This window comes from Felis catus, chromosome F2 (assembly GCF_018350175.1).
Source record: "Felis catus isolate Fca126 chromosome F2, F.catus_Fca126_mat1.0, whole genome shotgun sequence".
NCBI classification, from domain to species: domain Eukaryota; kingdom Metazoa; phylum Chordata; class Mammalia; order Carnivora; family Felidae; genus Felis; species Felis catus.
Window position 1 is genome coordinate 11798352 of NC_058385.1, and position 21760 is coordinate 11820111.

Here is a 21760-nt window from a genome sequence, read left to right on the forward strand (position 1 = left end):
TTGTGGTATTTTGTTAGGGCAGACCTAACAAGCTGCCTGTCCTTTGTATTTATGATCTGGTCTTCACCCCCAAAGGTAAGCTTCCCAGGGGCAGGGATTTGTTGATTTATCTTTGCTATCCCGTCTCCAGCAGTACACGAATCAATAACCCTGACCCAGACCACACTTCTGGCCTTTTCTCCCACCTCTCTCCGAGACAAAATCCTTTCGACCTTTGCCCCAAATGCCAGGGACTTTGATACCTTCTTAACTCTGCTTATGGGGTTTCCTCTACCCGGGATGCCCATCCGCCCCTTCTCTGTCCCTTAACATCACCTTATCAGTTAAGACTCATCCGTGTCATTCCTTCAGTGACGAGTTTCCTCTGCTCCCCTCTTCTGCTTTATTATTCATGTGGCTGTGCCTCTCTGCCTGTAAACCGTGACCCCTTTGAGTTCTGGAATCCTATCCTATTAATCTTCCTATCCCCGGAACCTGGCCCAGTGACTGGCACACCAGAGGTGCTTAGTAAACGTTTGCTGGATTGAATTAAATCTGTATCCCGCAGCTTTTGCCCTTGCTGCCTTTCCCTCGACTGCTAGCCACAGCAGGGTACAAGAGGATTAGACAGGACTTTGCAGAGCAGAACTCAGATTAGAGCGTCGGAGCGCTACGGGGCTGCGCCTCTCGGCAGACCCTTTGTCTCGGTGCAATCTCGTGAGAGCTTCTTAAATTGGAACAGTCGGCGACGTTGTACCCAAACCACTCAGCTAAGCCCTAGGAGACGTTGGCCAGAATTCACAGCAACACAAACAGCTCAATCAAAGGAGAAGGTGTGCAAATCCTCTTACTTTTTATAAACTAGAGCAAGTATCCTGTTGGGGGAAAAAGACAGTTCTTTGAGACGGCACTTCCCAGGATGCTGGGCGAGAAGGTACTGGCTTTGATTCCAGGTAATGGTCTCATGTCTGTTTTCCCTTCTGCCCATAGATCTTTCCAGTGGGCCGGTGTTGTAAAGGCCACATGCATCCACTCATCTTTGCAGAGAGGATGAATTGGAACCAGCTCCAGAGGTGACGGGTGTGTTTGGTGTGGCCAGTGCTCATTTAACCTATTTGAATACTCAAGGGAATGTAATCAGAAAAGGCGGGAATAGACTCCACCCCCCCAGAAACTCGAGCCGAAAGGAGCTAAAATATCAAACATGCATTCTAAGGAATCACTTTTGCTTCTCAGAAGGTTCTCTGCCCCTCTGTTTTTTCTAAAAGGCATCCCAGTCTTGCAGTCATTACCACAACAGCAGAGTGAGCCCAGGGAACAGTAGGAAACTTCAGATAGCATTATTTAATCCTCACTCCTTGTAGGTACCATCTTGGTGAGGTTAGCTTCAAATTCATAAGAATAAGTGCTTTTGCCCATCCTAATTCTGTGCATTTGACATTTTCTTTTTTTTTTTTTATTTTCATTTATTTTTGAGAGAGAGAGAGAGACAGAGCACGAGCAAGGGAGGAGCAGAGAGAGAGGGAGACACAGAATCCAAAGCAGACTCCGGGCTCTGAGCGGTCAGCACAGAGGCTTGAACTCACAAACCGTGAGCTCATGACCTGAGCTGATGTGGGACGCTTCACCGACTGAGCCACCCAGGCGCCCTGACAGTAACACATTTTCAAATGTCCAGTTAATTGTGTTCGCGTGGGTCATTCAGTCGTGGGCCCAAACTAAACACTTACACAGTACCAAGCACTGTGCTGGTCTCCGGTGCGTCAAAACGGGGGGCTTCTGTTTTTCATGTTACACATAAAGCTGATGCAACAATAACTTACTAGGCACCTACATTGTTCCCAGCAAAGTATAATCAACTTTGTGATTTTGACTAAAGAGTTGCACTCACACTGTTAGTAATTCAACTCAGCCCTGTCCTTGGTCCCCTCAAAGTCATGGGAAGTAATGTTTTGATCGTTGTTTGTACATTGATCCTATGATACTTTGAGTTGTTATTATTGTTGTTGTTGCTGGCAGTGGAAGGCCCTCATCCAGTGAGACTAGTAGTTTTTAACATTTTGGTGGTTACATTCTCCTTTCAGAGCAGAGAAGGCCAGGTGCCCTCTCTCCAGAAAAATCCACATGTTTCACACACTCATAATTTTAGATATAAAAAGTTAACAGACCCTCTAGAGCAGAGTCAGTAGACTTTTTCCGTAAAGGCCAGATAGGAAATATTTTAGACTTTATGGAACGAGAGGCAAAGAATGAATATTATGTGGTGGAGACATTTGTCCCTCCCCGCAAACCCGTGGGACATACGTTCCAAGACCCCCAGTGGGTGCCTGAAACCACAGATAGTACTGAACCTTATTATACTGTTTTTTTCTATACTTACATACCTATGATGGAGTTTAATTTATAAATGAAGCACAGATTCTAGAACAATCGTAACAATATACTGTAATTAAAGTTAGGTGAATGTGGTCTCTCTCGCGCGCTCTTAAAATATCTTACTGTGCTGTACTCACCCTTCTTGTGATGTCACAAAATGAGAAAATGCCTACGCGATGAGAGGAAGTGAGGTGGACGACGTAAGCATCGTGAGGCAGCGTTAGGCTGCTCTTGACCTCCTGACCTTCTGACTGTATCTCAGAAGGAGCGTCATCTGCTTCCTGACCACCGTTGACTGCAGGCAACCGAAGCTGTGGGAAAGCGAAACCGCAGCAATTTTTAATTGATAAAATCCAAACTATAGCAATTGAGTATGGGGTTTCGTAATGAAAATATATCACTTAATCACGGCTCCAAGTTAGTATCCCTTATCATCAAATCAGTTGACAATGTTTATCTGTAAAAGCCATCCGTAGCTTGAGGATGCTAAAACCCAGGCAGCGGGCTGGATTTGGCCGGTGGGCCTTAGTTTGCTAATCGCTGCTGTGAGTTCCACCCAGAGGAAAAGACCCAGGTCCAGACTGTTTTCAGGAAGCCCTGCTGAGAGTAGGTACCAGCACGGCCAGGATCGGCAATGCTGTTCGTGGCCCTCCATCTTGGTGGCAGGGGACAAGCTCACACAGTGGCCTTCCCTGGAGCCGGCAAGGATTCCTGGCACAGCACTCCCGCGCACGGAAGGGCTGGCTGGCCGCTGAATTAGGGTCCCATTTCTACTGCACGGAGTTGCAACCAAGAACGCATGGTGTAGTAAATTCTATTAACCTACATTCTGTGACCTCAATAAAACTTTCTCAATAATCAGCAAGAATAACAATGCACATGAAAAGAAATTCCTTTGCCCAGTGTTTGCAAGTTGAAATGTAAAAAGCACATCAGTGGATAAGGCTTTTTAACGAATAAAATCATTTCCTTAATCGGCAGTTAACTTTCAATCAATACTCACTCCCAGAAACCCCAAAAAACACCACCTCGCCAATTTAAAAGAGCTTAGAATAAACCATAATAAACTAATCAAGAGGCAGGGTTCAACAAAAATGATGCTGCAGAAATTTTAGCCTTGAACTCACATAGTTCATCTGTGTCTCCTAAAAACATGCCATGGTAGCAGTCAATCACAAGAGAAATGTAATTCTATATAATGTTTTCGGGCCTATAATGTCTGGAAAGCTTAGGCCACTAGGAAGAGGCATAGACGCTTTTCATTGTTGGTTAGAACCCATTGCTTCGTTTCAATAATGGTTAAATAAATAAATAAGTAGATAAATGCAGCTCCCTTGACTGGCTGGCCGAGCGGCACAATCTGAGCGTCAAACTTGACACAAGTTCTCCACCTAGTGGATGTTTCAAAAGATGTGCAATAAAATAAAAACTGCGTGGGCTTGTGGAGGTTCCTCACAAAATTCAAAATAGATCTACCCTATGACCCAGCAATAGCACTGCTAGGAATGTACCCAAGGGATCCAGGAGTGCTGATGCATAGGGGCACTTGTACCCCAACGTTTATAGCAGCACTTTCAACAATAGCCAAACTATGGAAAGAGCCTAAATGTCCATCAGTTGACAAATGGATAAAGGAGATGTGGTTTATATATACAATGGAATACTACTTGGCAATGAGAAAGAATGAAATATGGAGTGTTGTAGCAACATGGAGGGTATTGTGCTGAGTGAAATCAGTCAGGAAGAGAAGGACAGATATCATATGTTTTCACTCATATGTGGATCTTGAGAAACTTAGAAGACCTTGGGGGAGGGGAAGGGGAAAAAACAGTTACAAACAGAAAGGCAGGGAGGCAAGCCATAAGAGACTCTTAAATACTGAGAACAAACCGAGGGTGGAAGGGGGTGTGGGGGAAGGGCAAAATGGGTGATGGGCATTGAGGAGGGCACCTGTTGGGATGAGCACTGGGTGTTGTACGTAAGCGACAAACCTCAGGAATCTACCCCAAAAACAAAGAGCACGCTTTACACACTGTATGTTAGCCAATTTGACAGTAAATTGGAATACAGACAAAAAAAAGAATAGACACAGAGACAGAGATGCACACAGGGAAGTGGAAAGCATTCTGCGTGGCGATCGGTGACGACATATGAGATGTTCATCTTTCTTCACTTGCATTTCTCCTCTTTCTTCTGTATCTCTTCCTACCTTAGGCCAGGTTCCCCAGGAATGACTCAGAGATAGACACTTGCAAGCGGGACATTAATTGGGGATTACTCGAAGGAAAAGCCCCCATGAGGGAATGCAGGGAGCAGCCCCGGGCAGTGGGGGTGGTTGGACTGGGACCCAGGCGCCTGCCCCACGTGGCCGTTGGAGGGGTGGTGCCACACCAGGGCTCAGCACTGCTCTTGGTTGGACACTTGAGGCACCACTGCCCTGGTGAGTGGGAGCCACAGTGCCGGACCCACTCCTTGCCCCCAATCCTGCCACCCTCGCTACTTCATCTGCGGGTCCGTGTGGCCAGCGCTGGGTGGCCAATGATGAAGCTGGTTGACTCCAGCTTAAGTGAGCCATTCCCTGCTTATTTAACGCCTCATGTATGGTGGATGCTCCCTGGTGGCCTTTCATGTGAGAAACAGCCTGGGGCGCCTGGGTGGCTAGGTCAGTGGGTCAAGCATCCAGTTTTTGATTCCAGCTGAGGTCATGATCTTAACGGTTTGTGAGTTTGAGCCCCACGTTGGGCTCTGCACTGGCGGGGCAGAGCCTCCTTGGATTCTCTCTCTCTCTCTCTCTCTCTCTCTCTCTCTCTCTCTCTCTCCTTTTCTCTCTGCCCCTCCCCCTCCTCAAAATAAATATTTTTTTTTTTTAGAAAAAGGAAACAAAGCCCTTCACACCTGGTGTCCATCCATCCACCTGCTTCTGCCCCAGACCCGCTTGTCCCTTGGTGGCCCCCAGGCTTTCTTTTTGCGGACCTCTGACCGAGCAGCCAAGCCATCTGCCACTGTTGATGAGTCCACGTGCCTCCAGCCATTCTCCTTACACACGAAGTGGACGATTAGATGTGTCATCCAACTCACTGCCCCTTGGGTTTCCCCCTCACCTCTGTCTTCAGGGCCAGCCCGAGGGGCTGTAGTGCGACTACTGTTAAGTCTTAGCTTGTATCTTTCCCACTCCGACCCATCTATAAATTTGGCTTGGCTTTTCTCCACCTCCATCACCCTGCTCATAACGGACCCCTGCCCCCACCATGCAGCCATAGGTACGGATGAGGGGAAGGACGAAATGGGAGTCAGAAGCCCCACCTTTTGGGCCCCTCAAACTGGAAATCCCACCTTTTCTACCTCAATGCAGGGTGATAAAATGAAGGACACAGGGAGAATCGGAAGAACAGGAGAGTTTTAAGAATGGGTCGAAAGGGAGAAGGGCGCCTGGGTGGCTCAGTCGGTCAAGCGTCTGACTCTTAATTTCAGCTCACGATCTCACGGTTTCGTGGGATCGAGCCACACATCAGGCTCTGTGCTAAAAGTGCGGAGCCTGCTTGGGATTCTCTGTCCCCCTCTCTCTGCCCTTCCTCCCACTCGGACTCTCTCTCTCTCTCCAAATAAATAAATAAACTTTTAAAAGATCAAAAAAAGACACAAGGAAGAAGTTACTGCACTAAAGGTTACATCTGGGATGTAGAAGAAGAAGTGGAGAATCGAAACCTTCCTTCGCTTGCCTCCCACGCTTCGTGCTGACTCTCCAGCTCCCTCTACTCCTTCCCAGATTCCTTTGGCTCCTCGTTGGAGTTGGCGTCACCCAGAGCCCGGTGCCAGGACCACTCCTCTTTCCTTGTCACCCTTGATGTCCCCCGGTGTCATGGCTTCAAGTGTCTTCTGTGTTCCAAGTCCCAGATTTAAATGTCCAGCCCAGACCTCCTCCTGCCCACTTGTACACCTCACTGCTCATTCGCCACCTGACTCTGCCTGGCTAAAGGGCCTCTCAGGCTCAGCCGCTGGACTGCCACACTAGGTTGCCTACAGCCAAGTTCCTGACACCCCCCCCACCCCCGGGCTTCTCCCATCTCTGTAAACGTCAGCTTCGGTTTTTCAAGTTGCTCCGGCCGAAAACTTGGAGCGTCCTTGACTCCTCTTTTCTTTCCCCCCACTCCCCGGATCCAGATGCAAATCCTGTCAGTTATATTCTTAGAACACGTCCAGAATCCAACCTCTTTCACCACTCCTGCAGCCACCCCTGTGGTTCAGGCCACCATTGGCCCCTGTCTTCCTGTCATGTGTGAACGGATCTGGTATCTGCCTTTGCTCCTGCCATTTATTCTCCACACACAGCCAACACCAGGCTGTTGAACAGAAGGTGAGCTGTGTGGTTTTCCTGCTGTAAGCCCTCCATCCATCAGCTCTGCCACATACTCAGAGGTCATCACCTGGACCCATGATGCTCTGCACAACCTGGCCTCTCCCCTCCTCAAACAACACAGGCAAGGCCGTCCCACTCATCCTTCCCACTTCCCAGAGTACTCCTTTGCAGAAGTCTGCACAGGTCCCTCCCTTACCTCTTCTTTATTCAATTTATTGAGTTATTTATTTTTAAAGTAGGCTTCATACCTAGCACAGAGCCCAGTGTGGGGCTTGAACTCACAAACCCAAGATCAAGACCTGAGCTGAGATCGAGTTGCTCAACTGAGCCACCCAGGTGCCCCCAGTTCTTTATTCAAATGCCACCTTTTCAGAAACGTCTCCCCTGTAACTTCTGATTTAAAATGGGTAAAAACAACTCTACTTGGGATGCCTGGGTGGCTCAGTTGGTTAAACGTCCAACTTCGGCTCAGGTCATGATCTCACAGTTCGTGAGTTCGAGCCCCACATCGGGCTCTGTGCTGACAGCTCGGAGCCTGGAGCCTGCTTCGGATTCTGTGTCTCCCTCTCTCTACCCCTCCCCAGCTTGCACTCTGTGTCTCTGTCTTTCTCAAAACTAAACATAAAAAAAAATTTTTAAAAACTCTACTTGTTCTCCCCTTTAGAGGGTTCAGTGGTGGCCCCCGAAAAGATACAAATACATCCTAACCTCCAGAATCTATGATTGTGCCCTTATTTGGCAGAGGGTCTTTGCAGATGTAATCAAATTATAGATCTTGAAATGAGATCATCTTGGATTACTCTGGATCATCTGGGTGGACTCTAAACCCAATGACAAGTTTCCTTATAAGAGACAGAAGACACAGACTCCCAGAAGAGGGGAGGTGTGAAGACAGAGGACTACCCAAATATAAAATGCACTGATCATGTTTATTGACTTCCTACCCTACTACTCTATGAGCTACAAGAAGGCAGAGATTTTTATCAGTTTTGTTCACACCAGAGTCGAAGACAGTGCCTGGTTCCACTGCCTACTTGGGGGTTAGAGTTCAATGAATATGTGTTAATTAGGTAAGCCGAGAGAGGAATAAATGAATGAGTAATGTCATCCCTGATATTGTGCCTGAGTGAACAGAAGAATGATGGCTCCATTGATCAAAACAGGAGAGAAGGAGAAAGCATAATTAGAACGGAGATAGGGGTAGCTAGACATGTGCGATGTAGGGCATGTTCGGTTCGATAGGACGTAACTACAAGTAGAAATGTACACACAGCCACAGCTTACGATGGCTTAACTTAGGAGTTCTTGACTTTGCAGTGGTGTAAAAGTGAAATGCACGAAGTCAAAACCGTGCTTGGAATTTCGAATTTGGAATATTTCCCGGGCTAGCGATACATGGGATGATTTTCTCTCGTGATGCCGGGCAGGGGCCGTGGCTGTAGCTCCGGGTCAGCAAGAGGTCTCAGGGGTCAACCAGAGACACACCTACGGCCATTTTGCACCCGCACAGCCATTCTGGTTTTCACTTTCAGTACAGTGTTCAGCACATCATGTAAGATAGTCAACACTTTATTGTAAAATGGGCTTTGTCTTGGGTGATTTTGCCCAGCTACAGGCTAATGTAAGTGTTCTGAGCACGTTTGAGGTCACCTAGGCTAAGCTATGATGTTCGAGAACTCAGGTGTATTAAAAGCATTTTCAACTTCATGACATTTTCTACGTGCAGTGGACTTTTGGGCACATAACCCCCATTGTGAACGGAAGAAGATCTGTGTACATTTTCACTAATTTCGGATTTACTTATCCAGCCAATTCCAAAGGAATTTCGGAAGACTTACTCTATTTAATAACACATAATAAGACAAAAACAGAAGAAAACTGACAGGCTTTGGGGACGTAGGACTGATGTTTGGTTGAAATGTCCGTATGGAGATACATAGATTAGTGATCAAATTTCAAAGATGAGACTTCAAAATCCTATTTTAGCTAGCCTCTCTTGCACCAGATGTTTTATTGTATAAATTCCAAATTGATTTATTAACCGACTGATGGACGGATTTTACCTCTCATCTTTTCCCCTTTCTGTATACTGAGGCAATATTCGTGGTCAGGAAAGCAGGCGAGATTCAAATTACATCAAGGGTAAGGGAAGAGCAATAGCTCTAGAAAGTTTCAGAGATTCACAGTAGAAGCTGAATCCGTCAGCTAGCTTCAGACCTCGTGCACCCCTTAAAGAACTGACCTCCCCCGAACACCCCCTGCAGGAGGCCCGCGGAGGAACCAGTGCGCACCTTGGGGCACATGGGGGTGCTGTTCCAACCATGGCCGCTTTACTTCCCCACCCTCTTCCGCTCCCCATTTAATGAGGCACTTCCACTAGTGAAGGTGTTTTCCAAATAATTTTTTGCCCTGCCCCTCTTGCTTGTAGGAAGGAAGGAAGGAAGGAAGGAAGGAAGGAAGGAAAAGAAAGAAAGAAAGAAAGAAAGAAAGAAAGAAAGAAAGAAAGAAAGAAAGAAAGAAAGAAAAGAAAAGGAAAGAGAAAGAAAGGGAAAGAAAAGAAAGAAAGAAAAAGAAAGAAAGAAAGAAAGAAAGAAAGAAAGAAAGAAAGAAAGAAAGAAAAAAAAACGAAAAAGAAAAAGCTCCTCACACTAGTTCACATTATAAATGGAATAGATGTCTCCTCTCTACAATTGCCTTTAAAATTTTTAGGACATTTCTTTTCTATGTCTATTTATGTTTGAGAGAAAGAGAGAGAGACTCACAGAGTATGAGTTGGGGAGGGTCAGAGAGAGAAGGAGACACAGAATCTGAAGCAGGCTCCTGAGCCGAAGTCGGACGCTCAACTGACTGAGCTACCCAGGGGCCCCAGGACATCTTTCAAATGATAGAATGTCAGTGAGAAAGATACATATAAGAGTCAGATTTTTTTTTTTAAGTTTATTTTGAGAGAGAGAGTACGCAAGCAGGGGGAGGGCGGAAAGAGCAGGGGAGAGGGAGAGAGAATCCCAAGCAGGCTCCCCATGGGGAGGGAGCCAGCAGGGAGCCCCCTGGGGGCTTGAACTCATGAACCGGGAGATCAGGACGTGAGCCAAAACCAAGAGTTAAAGGCTCAACCGACTGAGCCCCCCAGGAGCCCCAGATTTCTTTATTTTGCAAGGTTTGCAGAGCCACGGTGATAGTCTCGCAGAGGCCGAAGGGCTCAACTTGTTAAGTGTTTCGTCCTTACTCTTTTGCAGAGGTGTGTCACGTAGGAGGCATTGGCCACGCACCTTGGCCTGTTCACACCAACCTCGCCTCGGCCAGCAGGAGGCAGGCTGAGCACCCACCGCGCTCCATGTCATTGTGCAGTTTCCAGCTGAGCCCCAGTGCGTTTTTGAAAACATGAGCGTCGAAAAAATGCTCATAAAATATGAGAAAATGTTAGCTTCATGGATGGAATCTGCATTTAATGGACCTTGAGGGATGAAATGAAATACATACATATATCCTTATGCTTACCAGTTTATTCAAGGATCTGAATCAGCAGCCAGATGAAAAGACACATGGGGTGAGGTTCTGAACAAAGGAGCTTCAGTCCTGGCAGAAGTTGGGGCTTGGATCGGAGGTGGCACATGGAGCAGTCTTGTTCCTCAAGCATAGAAGCTCTCCAAAAAATAATAATAATAATAATAATGAGATGAAGTATATTTTCTTGCAATACTCGGTGCATATTTTATATCTCAATACCTTGACATGTTAGGGGGGCTTTCTCTTTTTCCTTTTTTTAACTTTTGAGTTCATTTTAATTCCAAAGTTAAAAAACAAACTGGAGAAGCTGAATTCTTCTAAAATGCTGTATTTTTCACTATGAGTGCTAGATGGCAGGTGCACACTTCACATGGCTTTAGGCTGCTTTGCTGGGATTAGCCTCTCCTTGATGACAAGAATGTTTTGATTATTTAAATGAAACTCTAGGGCCGAGTGTGGAAGAAAAGTGACATTTGATGTCACAAACTGTTTATAGCTAAAATCCCTGATTGGCAGGAAGACAGGAATCCCCCTGCTGTCCTCCAGAAGAGACTTCGTGGGCTGGGACACTGCTAGGTCTTGTTTAAGGTCTTGCTTCCTAACTGCAACACTGAATCTGACTAACGAATCCACACTAGCCGCCCTGAGAGATCGTGAACTGATCCGTGAACAGGGCAATCCCTGGTGTCTCCCTTTCGTTCTGGTTGAGTTGTGGGTTTCGAGTATGGATGTAGACTCACCTGGAATCGATTTCCAGGGGACAGTCGCTCACCAAACCTTATATCTGTGCCACCAGACAAGCTTTTAACTTCTCTAGACCCCTGTTTCTTCGTTCGTAAAAGGTGGATGATATTGGCGGGGTTTTGTCAGAATTCAGAGAATGATGTTAAGATCTCAGCACAGAGCTGACACAGAAAGTGCTCAATAAATGGCAGTTAGTGTCATTTCATTGTAGAAGTTGAGGCTAATTAGTTCCGGAGTCACAACATCTCAGACTAGAAGGGGCCTTCAAGTCCAGTCCAACTGTGACTCTCCAGCCCCTGGCCAAGCAGTCTTGTCTACACAGGACCTCTTCCAAGATACTCGGCATTGGACATCAAAAGCCTTCCGTTAAGGTTATGGCCAATAAAGGGGAGGAGAAGGGAAAGTCATATAGAAGCCCGCCTGCTAAGAAGCCTTGTAAGAAAATATCTGATTTTTCTTGCAGGCTTGGTTTTCTGAGCACAAGAGCAAGTCATCCTACTGGAACAGAACGGAAACTCCCGTCTAAGGTGTTACTTTCTGAAAGGCACTTTGAAAACAACCCCCCCCCAAATCTCTTATAAACCACAGCTGTTAAAATCCAGAGGTACCCAGCTAGGTATTAGAGAGTTCTTTCCAACACAGCTAATAAATGAGAGGCTGCAGTGAAGACCTCGGCGGGCATCGCTGAAGCCTGGGAGTTGCGCTGTGACAGTCTGCTGGTGCCTGGCGACGACAGAGATTATCAGCGAAGCATTGAAGGTTACGCCAGGAATCGCAACATTGCCACCTGCGCTCCGGCTGGGAAGAACGAGCCTGCCAGGAAAAGTCGTCGCAAAGTTTTGCGTGATTTCCTCAGTGCCAGAGGCTGGAGGACACGATGCGACGTGAGCCCCACCGCCCAGCTGCTCTTTGACCTTGGTCATGAGTCATCCTTCTCCCCGAACCTCGGCGTTTTGCCAGCTGTGGGGTGGCGGTTGCCATCACCTGCCTCCCTCACTTGATCATTAAGGGCTTTCACGAATTTCATTTTCACGCGGTGTTTTCGCATCCTTGGCAGGGCGTTGCTACCTCGTGTAAGGAGAAAGCCGTTATCATTATTGACCTCAGGGCCAAAAAAGGCTCCTTTTTCCGGCTTCCTTGCTTATGAAGCCTTAGTATCAAGCTGGTATGAAGCTTTTCATCACGCACACACAAAAAGCAGTCAAAAGGTCACCGTTTGGGAATATGAATTTATTGTCGCAGCTGCCTTCTGTGAAAGGCAACGTGCTTTCGCACATGTAGCCGGTTATAGGGAAGGCTCGCTCCGAAGGTCCCCAGTACAGATGGCCGGAGCTGGCCTCTGGCGGGCACTTCATTAAACAGTCTCCCTTTGACCAACAGGCCTCATTGTGAGGCAGCCCAGGCCTCAGCTGATGTCAAAAGCCCCATTCTACCCGGGGTGGATTCTTCTCACAAAGCATGCCCACACGCATCCCGCGGCAGATAGGGACGGGGCTAGCCCCACAGATGTCACTGCCACCACCGCCGCTGTCACTTTTCTCCGTCACACGATCCCGGGTATCCTTCCAGAGACCAGCACAAAGCTTGATTCAGAGTTTGCCTTTGACCGAGGCACACTTGGCTGCAGATGGGACGGGGCGGGGGGTGCGGGGAGAAAAAGGCGTCCTGGTGTTTCTCCACACTCGCCTGGGAAAGCTTGGGAATTCTGGCTTCTTTGCCAGCGTCGGCTCAGGCTGAAAAACAAATCAGAAAGCTGCCAATGGTTTCATTGAGTCTAGGAAACTGGGTTAATGCAACTCTGTGCGTGAGACCATCAATGAACAAAAGTCAGGAAATCCAAGAGCGCCATTCCCACAGCCCACGGAGGCCTTCCACACACAGGTGACTCTGTGTGCCTGCCCGGGCCCTGCACAGCACCCTTGCCAAAGGAGGCACGCCTTCCCGGGAGGTCGCTGGCCTCGAAGGGGGACACGGTCTCCGCATTCGTTACGTTACAGCTTCACCTCTGAAATTATTTGTGTGGTTTTAAGTCCGCCGCACCCCATTGTAGTTACCCTGCCCCATTGAACGGACCAAGCCTTTCCTCTTTCCACCTCTGCATTCTCAGGGCCGAGAACGGAAGCTGGGATACGCTGAGTAAGGAAATAACGGGTGGACGCGTGGACGGGTGGGTGCTTGAAAGGTGTCTGTAAAGTGCAAACCGTTCTATTTCCGCTCAGTCTAAAAACTATCACACACAAGTGGTTGTCTGCAACTCAAAGCTGCCGTTTTATCTAGACTCCCATCCTTCTGATCTGTGAAGGAGGTGGCAAGTCTCTGCCATTTCAAAGGCAAGTAGAAACTCTATACCTTCGCTATGTAATTGTTGGCAAAATCTCATCATTATTCTCCCAGAGTCCCCACCAAAGTCTACCCTCCCAGTGGACCTGTTGCCTCCCCTCTCTCTTTTGCCCCCCAAAGCAAAGAAAGCCCTTGGAAATTACGTCTAGAAAGCGAGCCCGAGAACTTCACGCAGGGAATTACGGCGTTGAGGCCAACTCCTTGGTGACACTGCCACTCAGCAGGCATTCAGTTCCTGCCAGGCGTGTGCACATAGCAATTATTTCACAAGAAGAATACACAACAAGAGGCGTGGGCAGTGACTTGGTGCCCCCCAGGAGCTGGTAGTGTCCTCAGTGGAGGAGACGTGTTGCACACAGTCATAGTACGTGAGGCATGTCCTACATCCCAAGAGCAATCACGTGGCAGAAACATAGTTAAAATAAGGCATCTGAGTACACGAAAAAAGAAAAGTGGACCAAACGTTGCAAAGGCTAGGGGAAGGAGAGAATGGAATGGTTGGAGATAAGTGACGTTAACCAGGATATTCCTCACTGGGGGGAAGCCAGTTCGGGAACACTTGAAGCATGGAGATGGCATCATAACAACATATCAGAATTCCATCACGCTAGAAGAATCCAGAACTGGACAGAGTATTAGAGACTGTGTAAGTCAAACCCATATTTATATATATGAAACAACTGACTTACCTACCAGACTAACAGTGAACAACTTTCATGCAGGATCAACCGTGATATCCACGAACACAGTTCAACTTACGTGTTATCAGAAGACCCATCTCATCTCAAAACGACCCCTTCAGTTCTGATAGTTCATATATTCCTGCCATTTTTTCATCCCTTTGGATAAACTTATGCTTCCAGAAAGTGCACATTAAAAACAAAAAATCTGATTTCAAAATGAGGGGCAGTCCCCCCCCCCGTACCTGTACTCTATATGCATAAAGGTCGTGACAGTCACACACACACACACACACACACACACACACACACACACACACACACACACAAACGCTGAGGAATTGTTCCAGATAAAGAAAGACAAAAGAAGCACAATAATTAAATGCCTTGTGGGACCCTGGATTCGGATCCTGAACCAGAAAAGGATTATTTCCTTTTTGCTTTCCTATGTGTCAGCAGAACAGTTGGCAAAATTTGAATAAATTCTAGAAATTAGATATTAGTATATCGGTGTTAATTTCCTGATTTTGATCATTTTCCTGTGGTTCTGAAAGAGACTGTCCCTGTTTTTAGGTATCACACACTGAAGTACTTAGGGGTAAGGGAACATGTGTCACCCATATTAAAATCATTCTGTCAGGTCTCAGCAGGAAGGTCACAAGAACCTGCAAAGGACAGTATCACCAACAGGAGGCACTGGAGAGCCTGAGTAATGGGGGGATCCGATGTGCCCGCCTGGATCCTGCTTCAGAATGGCACCGAGTTATCGAGCAAATTGCTTAACATCTCTACTGTCCTTTGTTTCCTCATGTGAGGATGTTTAGAAAAAATACTAGCAGCCTACATTTATTAAAACTTTTGGGGGCACAGTCGGTTAAGTGTCCAACTTCGGCTCAGGTCATGATCTCACCGTCTGTGAGTTCGAGCCCCGCGTCAGGCTCTGTGCTGACAGCTCGGAACCTGGAGCCTGTTTCCGATTCTGTGTCTCCCTCTCTCTCTGCCCCTCCCCTGTTCATGCTCTGTCTCTCTCTGTCTCAAAAGTAAATAAACGTTAAAAAAAAAAAAAAAGATTCTGACTTCTGCTCTCGTCATGATCTCATGGTTCGTGAGTTTGAGCCCACACAGGGCTCTCTGCTGGCAGTGTAGTGCCCCCTTTAGATCCTCAGTCTCCCTCTCTCTCTGCCCCTCCCCTGCTCACTCTTTCCCTCTCCCTCCTCTCTCTTTCTCTCAAAAATAAATAAACATTAAAAAATTTTTTTAATTAAAAAAACTAAAGATTTGGTTTAAAAAAAAACTTCTATATGTACCAGGCACTACGTCAAGCACTTTTATGTGTGTTAACAACCTTTTACAAACAAGAAGACAGTTACACAGAGTAATGTCATTTGCTCAAGTTCACACAACTGAGTAATTGTAGTAGCCAAATCTAAGCTGCTACCTTGTACCCTGTGTTATCCATCAGGGTCCCTGTGAAACTGGCATGAAATATGCCAAGCGCCTATTTAGCGCCTGTGCCCCAGGAAATGCTCAGTAAAGGTAAGCTGGTCTCCAGTGTCACCAACATCCCCACCATCGATGATGCCCTACAGACTATCTGCCTTAGCTGGTTGCCAAGTCCTCAGTGCTGAGGTCCCTCTTCTGATTAAATCTTGTGTAGTTTCATCAAATAATGTAATCTGTAAGTTAAACCCCAGATAGGAGAGCTAAAGAAAAATTAGCCGTAACATTACGTGAATGTATTTTTCTTGTAACACTTGTAACTTTGTAACTTGGTTCCATAAACTTGGCTGGTATGATGCACCTTAACTCGAGGACATTTTTCATACTATTTGGATTCCTTCCATAGGACACGGTAGAGCCAGGGGGAAAAAAGATTTATATTCCATCATATCGTGGTGTACATATTTGGGGCACGTATTTGGGCTTTTCTCCAGAAATTGTGCTAATGCATCTTGTCTAGTAAAAGACACTGGGCGTCATTCAAACCAGATGTTATTTCACAAACCATCTTCCTAGGTTTGTATTTTTTGGTTTTAGATTTTTTTTTTTTTTAGCTCCTACCAGAATGGCCTTTGACGGTTTTCATTTGGTTGGTGTTGATACTAGGTGGGCCATCCAGTCATGTTCTTTCTTTTTTTTTTTTTTTTTTTAATTTTAGAGAGAGAGAGAGCATGAGGGGGGTAGAGGGGCAAAGGGAGAGAGAGAGAGAGAGAGAGAGAGAGAGAGAGGGAGACAGAATCTTAATCTGAGCCACCCAGGCAACCCTGTCATGTTCTTTAAACTCACAAAGAGACTGTGTCTTCTGCTAGGGCTGCTGTGACAAAACACCACAGTCTGGGTGGCTTAAACAGAACTCTGTTTCCTCAGTTATGGAAGCTAGAAGTCCGAGTTCAAGGTGGCAGTCGGCAAGGTTGGTTTCTTCTGAAGTCTCTTTCCTTGGCTTGCAGATGACCGTCTTCTCACTGTGTCTTCACGTCTCTCCTTTGTGTGTGTCTGTGTCCTAATTTTCTCTTCTCATAAGGACACCAGTTATACTGGATTACGGCCCGTCCTACTGACCTCATTTTAACTCAGAAAGCTCTTTAAAGTCCCTATCTCCAGATACACTCATATTTTCAGGTACTGGGGTTTAGGGCTTCAACATATAACTTTTGGAGGACATAATTCAGCTCATAATAGAGACTTAGAGGGAGAGGATGAGGAAATCCATAGGTGCCTTCGATTCTAGGAACACATATGCCTTGGGGCCCACTGTTTGCAAAACACTACGAATCCAGCCTCTCACACTGCCTGTCTCATCTGCCTCAGCTTTTGGGAGCTAGTCAGGTGGAGGTTCCAGCCTCGCAGAGTTTCCAGAACCTGCTCTTACATCTCCATCAACTCCTTCTTGAACCCTGCTGCCCCTACCTTGATATCCTGCCCAGCCAACTCCGTACCTCCATCCATGTTCAGTGTCATTCTCGGTGCCCAGGAACATAAAACTCTTGTGCATAATATGTTGGCACCAAGGCTGAGCTCAACACTCAGCCAATATGGCTAAGCAACTTGGAAATAATCCATCCTCTTAATAGCTGATATAATTTTAGTACTTTATTTACTACAAATGTTGAATTTTGCCTTCAGGCCTCATGGAGAACAGCACTGACAACTCCCAGAAACATATCTGAAATGCCTCACATAGCATACACAGCTGACTAGAAGCGCTCTTAGTGCGCTGTGTCAGGGATGAGGAAAAATGGGGGGTGAAACCGCTAATGCACAACTGAAGCTCTGGGGGTCTGCCCCAGAATCCCTGGCCCGCGTGACCTCTGATTTCGGACCCAGAGCCCTGTAATCCTCAGTCTGCTAATGACTCTGCAGAGGGTTTCGGCTTCTGTCTCGGTTTCCATGTCAGCGAAATCGGGATTAAAAAAATAGATTGTTCTCTTCCCCCCAAACTGCTGTAAAAGGTGAGAATTAGATGGAACGCTGAAACAAACTTGGTGAAAGTCAAAATTGGTGAAATGGTACAATTTTAATTCTTAACTGCAAAAGCCGATTTTAATCCACTAAATTGGTAATTTTTGTTCCGGCAATGTCTACTGGTTCATGCTCATTACCGGATAAAGACTGAATGACTCTCAGAGTGGAACTTTGCCTTCAATCCCATGAGAAATTTCAGATCTATGCTTTCGTCTTCACTGATTCTTCTCAGCTCTAGACTTCCATACTGTATAATATAATATATGAGAGTGATTGTATACCCTTGGAACTAACAGAATCTTATATATCAATTATACCCCAATTTAAAAAAATACATAGGGTATAACATGACCTTGGTCTCAACAAAAATTTATCATCAAGTTGCCGACATGGATGTACTTATTGTCCCACAACGACATACTTTCAACTGGCAAATTTCATGTTGTGTATATTTTGCCATGAATTTTAAGAATTTATCATCCAAAAAAAAAAAAAAAAAGAGTTCAATACTTTGTGATTTTACAGGTACTCAAGGAGCCGACTGTAGTATGAAACACGACCACCAGGGGACAGCATAGACCTGATTCTGCTTTAGACTTCACTAGGCTCTGGCAGTGGGTTTTCTCCTGTCACAAAGTGCCCACCCTTCCCCCCGGGAAAACCTCTCCGTGCTGTAGGATCTGGAAGTGCCCCCAGAGTAGCGGCCCAGAGCCTCTGACAGCAGTCCTTGCCCCAAGCAGGACTCTAGCTCCTCCTTTGGCCTTGTGCCTTGCGGGGCAGGGGGGAGCTGCGGTTGAGGCTGGTCCCAGGTAACAGGCGGGAGCGAGGACACCAGGCACCAGTATGGGCGTGCAGTATACAAGCATCAGAACCGACCGTGTCCCAGGCCTGCCTCTTTCCGAGGCATCAAGGAGGAGGCACCGGCTTGGGGGCGGGGGGGCAGCCTGGGGCAGGTGCATGAATAAGGTCCCCCAACCTTCAGGTCAGGAGAGAACAGGAGATCGGGTCGGCCTTAGAAAAGATTACTGGTAAAGAGCAGACAAGCATTGCGTGTTTACCTTATTTTGTATTTTCAGGGTGTCTTATCCTCACTCGTTCATTGTTAGCTCATAATTCTGAACCGTCACCCTCGTATTACAGATGGAAGAACGAAACTCGGGACCAGTACCCCGATCCCCCTTGTACCGTTTGTTGTGAGACACAGAAGCCTTGTGAAAGCACATAACCTCTGATGAGAAAAGAAAACCCCAACCCAGGACCAAGGTAGGAAGATCGCGTTACAACACAGAAGCAGAAACTCAGCAACCCCCCCCCCAACAACCACGACTCTGAATTTGTGCGGCAACCAGAATAACCTGTTCTGTCAAGCAAAGAGGAGGCCGGGCACCCGGCAGCCGGAGCCGGGGGACCGAGGAAGCATCGCAGGGACAGATATGTGGTGACAGGGTCAGAGGGGCTGCAGCGGGCCCTTTGCTCCACTCCTCCCGCGGTTCCCACACATGGGCTTCCCATTCATCGCCGTGATTGATGCTCCTGGAGAGTCTGTCTGTGAGCTAATTCTGGGGGCTGACCTGTGTCGGCTGGGCAGGAGCGGGTAAGAGGACCGGTAGGTGAGAGCGGGCTATTCACAAGAGGGCAGCCTCCGCTGGAGCCGAGCACAGAGTTTGGCCGAAACTCAACACCTCTCAGAAGTACAGATTAGTCAAGAGGAAGAAAGGAGAAGGCATTGTGGAAGTTTTCAAGAAGGAGACAAAGATGCCTGTGTTTTGTGTCGCTCAGCTGCCTCGAGAAAATGTCCATTTGTTTTCTTTCCACTCCTTTTACATTTTAAGTGGAATCCACTGAATGTGTCTGTTCAGTGTTCCCAATTTCACCGTTCTCACTACACCTCATGTTGCCATTTTAATGAAGCATCATTTTCCCAGAGGGTGTGGGAACAAAACTTATTTAATGACCTCTCGGAGCAAACACTGGGTTCTTCAAATATTTCCCTGAATTAAGCCCCCTACCCCACGATTCACTTCCTTTTTAAAATACCGGTTTGCCAGTTTACTGCAAGCCAATAAACAGGGCTTTTCTTTGCTCTCCAGCCACAGAGTTCCTGTTGAGTCTCTGAGCCTGGGAAGTCCATGAGAAAGCCCAGACTCCCGGCCATTAGCTGTGTACCCTGGGCGGGGGTCAGGGCACCGCAGCCGCGTGCTCGGAAACCCGAGCCACGTGCCCCGCACCCCGGCAGCACACAGATTTAGGGGACTCAACAGACCTGGGACGCCCCTGGAGATTATCTAGTCCGACCCCTCACTTTACAGATGAGGAAACTGAAGCTGGGCGGGGGGGAGGCATGCGGAGGCCACACAGGGTGTCACAGATACAAGGGCATAAGCCGGGTTGGCCCCATGTGGTTCCCATGCCCCTGCTTCAGCATCGCTTAGAGTAATTGTGCAAATGCAGATTTCTGAACCCCTTTCTAAACCTACTGAACTGGAATTTGAGGGGCGGGGGGGTACTGGGAATGTATACCCTAACAACGCCCCACCACGGTGGTTGCGATCCACATGAACTCTGGAGGAGCACTAGTAGTAGAAAAAATGGGCTGAGAGTCAGATCTGGGTTTGAATCCCATCTCTGCTATTTGCCCCGCACAGGTAACCAACTAACGTCTCTGAACTCTCTTTCTTTATCTGTACTTGGGGAGATCGCTGTGGGGGCTATAAGGGACACACGCAGGCCCCAGGGTCTGGCACCATGCACTCAATCCGTGTCACCTGTCACCTAGAGATTGTTGGATCTGAGCCCCAGAGCCTCATTTACAGACCGTATGAGCTCGGGCACATCATTTGTGTCCCCTGAGCCTCGATTTCCTCCTCTGTAAGTGGACATAATAGTATCACCTCCTCCCAGGAATGTTGCAAAGGTTAACTGTAATATGTTGTAACAGCATCAACCCGGCATGAAACAAAACCACCTCTAGGTCTTTCAAATAGAATTCAAGGCAGGGATTTGGTTCCACACAAGGTGGAGGAGCTAGGGAGCCAGACAGAATAAAGAGACCATCTAGAGATTGGAGGCCGGGAGAATAAAGGAAGGTAGTGGCTGTACAGAGCCCAGAGGTCAGGTGGCTGGCAAGAGCTGGGACCATGGGGGGCAGGGCAGCTAACACCACCAAGGAGAGTTAGCTGCTGCTGGATATGGAGACAGCACCCAAGGCGGATGGGAAGGGGGGAGAGAACCTTGGCTCCTCTCCTCCCCTTTCCCGACAGTCCCCTGCCTGCACCTGTCCTTTCCCAGAAGAGGTAGAGGTCAGAAGACAGGGAAGCCTGGGAAGCATATTTCTGGAGGTACGCAGCAGAGAGTAAGTGTGGACACTGACCCCGCGGACGAACAAGCAAATGCCCGGCACACACGTGTGCAAACACTTACACCTCCCCGGACGTAGACGGGGAGGCTTTCTATTGGTGCTTATCATTGACGAAATGTAAGTGTTATCGACGAAATGTAACAGCCCGACGGGAAAGCTGTTAGTAAGAAAAGTATGCATTTGTGGGAAGCCTATGTTTCATTAGTCACATAGAGGCATCGTTTCTCCAGGGCTGGTCACCCTGTGGAGGAAAAGTCCCAAAACCAGAGTTCCAGAAAAGGAACTTCAACTTCTCCACGTGTGAAAGCATGAATAAATACACTGTTTCATAGAGCACCATATGGGTGCAATGAGGTCAGAGACAGGAAAGTACTATATACAGTTACAGTCTTATGCAGATATAGGACGTGTTTGCATTCTCGAAAAGGAGATACTTTCAAAACACAGGTGTCAAGGTCACCATGACCTAAGTTTGATGTACTTACTTTTTTTTTCCAACTGGTTTTTCAAGTTCATCGTTTTCTTTTCAGGAATTAAGATAGAACACAGTTTGAGCAACTACTATTAAATGTATGGTTCAGTACTACCAAAGCAATGTTCTAGACAAAAGCTCACATGAGAACCAGTTAGCCAGTGGGATGGGCAACCTGTTCTGTAAAAAAAAGGTTTTTTTCTAAATGTTTATTTATTTTTGAGACACAGAGAGAGAGAGAGAGAGAGAGAGAGAGAGAGAGCGAGCATGAACAGGGGAGGGTCAGAGAGAGGGAGACACAGAATCCGAAGCAGGCTCCACGCCCTGAGCTGTCAGCACAGAGCTCGATGCAGAGCTCGAACTTGTGAACCATGAGATCATGACCTGAACCGAAGTTGGACGCTTAACCTACCGACTTCAGCTCAGATCATGATTTGTGAGTTCGAGCCCCGCATCAGGCTCTCTGCTGTCCACGCGGAACCTGC

At 47.2% G+C, this 21760-nt stretch overlaps 1 long non-coding RNA gene across 7 annotated transcripts in view; it reads left to right on the forward strand.

Annotated features, from left to right (window-relative positions):
- The window catches only part of LOC109495994, a 116746-nt gene extending 95217 nt beyond the window's left edge, over positions 1 to 21529 (forward strand). For 5 of the 7 annotated variants that reach the window (XR_006592262.1, XR_006592265.1, XR_006592269.1 and 2 more), the window contains one exon: positions 970 to 3876. This is a non-coding gene — a long non-coding RNA (uncharacterized LOC109495994). Of the gene's footprint in view, positions 1 to 969; positions 3877 to 11426; positions 14481 to 18585 lie in introns of those variants that run through there. The other 2 variants (XR_006592264.1, XR_006592263.1) reach the window with 2 other exon arrangements.
- The last annotated feature ends 231 nt before the right edge of the window (positions 21530 to 21760 follow it).